Genomic DNA, 4355 nt, shown 5'->3' with positions numbered 1-4355 from the left:
TACATATATATATATATATATACATGAGGCGTTCTCTATTAAATCGGCCACCCCATTTCAATTTTTGAAATAAAATGCTTTAAAAGGGCTTACAATTTTCCTTGAAATCTGTTTTTTGATGCTGTATAGCGTTTTCAAAAATTCAAAATGGCGGACCCAAAATGGCGACTGGAATGAAAAAAAACATTGAAAAAATTAATGATATCGTGAATAAACATGCACGATGTGATGTAGAGGTCCATATGCATGCGTGCATGCGTGTATGCGCGTGTCAAAACGAATTACATTGAAATCAATCCTTCTTCAACACGATATCCAATGGTTATCAAGACATTTGCATACAAAATTTTAAATTATAATTCGATCATTCTCTAACTTTTATTCACACATATCAAACGGAAGAGACGAATTAATAGTTCTATAATTTGTAAAAAGTTTGTGTTGTAAATGTGATAATTCTCTACACGCGTTATTCAATTCTATACGTCATCATTTTTGGATAGAATTGTGTTTGAGTCTATTTATCTACTGTATAGAATAACAATGTTGTGTGTATTAATTTCATAATGCAAAATTTTGTTCAGATGTATAGGGATAAGTTTAATCATGTGAACAAGTTTTTAAAAAATGAATTTTTACTCTTAATTTTGCATTGGATTTTATAAATTTTATGCATTTCTTTATGGATACTTTTATTCACAACTATTAACAACAGGATCAAGACGTTGTCTTTCAAAAATAATTTCAAAAATATCAAGGAACACAAAGATATTGCCAACTCGGATTCCTCCAGGATCGCTAAAAAGTATTTCACTATTCCCTATTTCAATAAAATTTCTGAGAAATTTAAATCTATTACAAAAAAATTCGACTTCAATTTAGCTTAACCAATGAATGATATGAATACTTTCATTAAAACAGGCAAAGATAAAATTAAAAAAGGAGATCACTCAAATGTCGTTTATAAAATTAACTGTCACAATTATAATTATTCTTATATAAGACAGACAAAAAGGAAACTAAAGAACGTTTAAAAAGAACACTTAAACGATTTCAAAAAACCTATTAATTCTTTCTCTGTTATTTCTCGTCATAAACTTGATCATCATCATACAATTGATTGGAATAATACTTGCATTCTTGACTCCGAACAATCTTATTATAAATGAATGGTTTCCGAGATGATACATATCAAATGACAAGAAAAGAGTTTAAACAAACAGAGTGATATAGAACGCTTTCCTGAAATCTACCTATCAATCATTGAAAAAAGCCCTTCTATCCACATATAGAATTACCCTCTCCACTTTCATTTCTTCTCCTTTCCTTTCACAATATATAAAGACTATCGCTAGTTATGGTTCTTCACATTTTTCTCAGCAATAATTTTTACCAATGATTTCAATGGTTCTATCTTTTAAGTTGTATTATTTATTCTCAATACATTTGCGAGGATTTATCAAAATATACATGATAAGCGATTGTTAATATAAATTTAGACTGATTTTCATGAATAATTATTGTATTGTAAAAGTTAAATTATTAAAAACGTATTCTTTTCTTTTAATTTGAAATAAAATCTGGAAATTCCGTATTTTCACAGGAAATCACTCTTTGCTTCCTTTAAAAAGGAATCATAAACGTAACAGATAATTCGTCAGAAGTGTTTAAATATTGGTTAATTTTATTTTCTGAATTTCAATTTACTCCGTTAACTCGTACCATAAGCGATTGGAAAATTGTTTTACCATCTTTTTGACTAGCAATTATTGCTTATTTAATTAATTTTTTGTATTCTTTTATTTGTCATCTTGATGTACTGATGATGGTCAAATCTTGACCGAAACGTCTACGTTTTTATATGATAATTTTAAATATGATTTTAAATATTACTTTTGTTTAAACATCTATCGTTGTGGCTGCATGCTCTCTATTATTTATGATTTGTATTTTTGAGCTATCTTCAAACATTTTAAATTTTCTTTATGATTTTTCATGCGCGTTATATACCTTCATCATAGGTTCATAGCAAGAAGTTCGTGTAGTCGAGTTCATAAGATACGAGATCAGAACTGGAGTTGGAGATTCCAAGATCAAATCCTGCTTATTTTGCCTTTTGATTGATCCTATACAGATTTGTACAAATTTTGCAATAGTTTGTGATATAAAGTAAAAATCACCCAAAAATGCGATTTACAATAGTCGAAAGAAAGAAATTTTACCTTTAATTCCTTTTTTATCGATCATTGCACAATTTTTTTAACTGAGTTACTCAACATTGAAACAAAAGTGATCAGTGATTTTTTTTCTTCAATGTTCAATAATTCGGTGGAAAAAATCATACAATGTTTAATAAAAAAATAAATTAAAGGTAAAGATTCACTCTTTCAACTGCTGTAAACCGTATTTTTTGTAATTTTTACGCTATAAACTTTGTTAAAGTTTTTTTTACAAAATTTTTAGATTTCACGGATATTTATTTGTGTATGTATAACTCCGTAAAATATTAGTCAAATTGAAATACCGATTTCAAATGTACAGATTTTAAATTTCCAAATGACTTCTGATTGTCTGCTGCGATGATTTTTTTATCTAATTATGGCGCGATCCCATGCTGCGAAATGTATGCGCAATGCAGAATTAGCAGAACGATGTCCGTCCAATCACAAGAATTTCGCCAATTGCGCTGCGCCGACATGTTCTTTTCTTATATTCATTTCCATGAAGCGAAACCTGTGGAAACATAATTGACGTGTTTCAATCACAAGAGATCTTTTCCATAGATCACTCTGTTGTATCTGTGGGAACAGTTACATTATTGGCTCACTTATATCGCCTGTAGATTACGCTTCTGTATTTTTTCGCATCATGGAACATAAGGAAATATAGTCTCGCAAATCAGAATCACATGTACGTATATATGTGTGTATATACATTCGAGTGGCGCCCAATTGACCACATTGTGATTGACCACATTGCAATTAGTCACGTTACAATTGACCACGTGTCGCAAATAACCACGTTGCATTTGACCACACGATACAAATGACCATATTGCGGTTGACCACAAGTTGCAAACGACTACGCGCGATTGACTACGTGATGCAAATAGGTATATAATAACTTAACTCTAACCTAATGTACCATATAATCTAACTTTTTTTTGTAAGGAGGGGAAAATGACTACGCATACTCTCAGTCCGCGGGAACGGACTTATGTAAGACTTGCACTCACTAAAACCCTCGCCGGTGTTCTCCATTGGCCTATTTATGGGAGCATCCTGGGCACACGTGCAGTATTCTTCCAGGACGCCTCCAGGCCTGTCGACCTAACTAGTCGGCCCTTCCCCGGTGGTTTTTATTTTTACAGATCATCGATGTCCTGAAAATGGCATTGACTTTTCCATAAGCAAGGAGGGGACACCAGATCCTTCGTCTCGCTTCCTCTCGGTGTTGTGAGAGGGAGGGAGGGCAGAGCCAACACCAAGTTTCCACCTGGCGCCGACCCCCCTCATTCGGCGGGTGTCAGGCATGACTCCCAGGCTTACTTTCTTAACAGAGCGGAATTGGGCCCAATCCTGTATGCTTCTCACCAGAGGCGGTGGATCTGCCAGAGAGAGCTCTGTTTTTGCCCTCCCCTGATCCGCGGCAGCCGTCACGCCTCGGCCGCAAGTGGTAACACGGCGTTGGTGGCAGCGGGATAGCCGCTTGAAGTGCGATCGGGGTGGGAGCGACCAGGCGCGACGTGTAGAGGCCGCAGCGCGGACGTCACCGCGACCGCGCATCGACCTCTTCTTCCATGGGCCTTCTTCCGCTCTCTCTCCCTCTTTGCCTCCTCCTTCCAGAGCATAATTGCTTCGCAGAAAGAGGAGACCACTTTCCACTCTCCTCGCTGCGCAGCATGGCCGTAACCAACGCTGGCGGCGAGAGATCTCCTCCGATTGCCGCAGCAAGAGACGCGCGTTTGGGCATTGCTCCTCTGTCTTATGTGGCGTCACCTCCAGCCCGAGCTCTCTCACGGAACCGATCACGATTGCCACAGCGATGTTAGCTGTGATGGTCGCTTCCCATCAGTCCTCCCGCGATGACAAGATGTCATCAGCATAACAAACAGCATGATACCTCAGCGGGAGGACTTGGCGGAGTACTACGTCGTAAGCGATGTCTCAGAACACGAGACCGAGCACCGACATATCAATCTTTCTGTGCCGGAAGTAATCCTTAATTATGGCGATGAGATAAGCAGGCATGCTATGGTAGGCTAGCGTCCGCCCCAAGGGAGGGTGTTGAAGGCATTGACGATATCGATCGATCCCGCCAGCGCCAAGCTTCCTCTCGCCCACTATGGATCCATG

At 37.2% G+C, this 4355-nt stretch overlaps 1 long non-coding RNA gene across 1 annotated transcript in view; it reads right to left on the bottom strand.

Annotated features, from left to right (window-relative positions):
- The window catches only part of LOC108751568, a 14987-nt gene that overhangs the window by 3049 nt on the left and 7583 nt on the right, over positions 1–4355 (bottom strand). The window lies entirely within an intron of this gene.

The sequence above is a fragment of the Trachymyrmex septentrionalis genome, unplaced genomic scaffold, assembly GCF_001594115.1.
Source record: "Trachymyrmex septentrionalis isolate Tsep2-gDNA-1 unplaced genomic scaffold, Tsep1.0 scaffold5, whole genome shotgun sequence".
Taxonomy (NCBI): Eukaryota; Metazoa; Arthropoda; class Insecta; order Hymenoptera; family Formicidae; genus Trachymyrmex; species Trachymyrmex septentrionalis.
The sequence above is the reverse complement of the archived record's forward strand: the minus strand, read 5'-3'. Positions and strand labels throughout refer to the sequence as shown.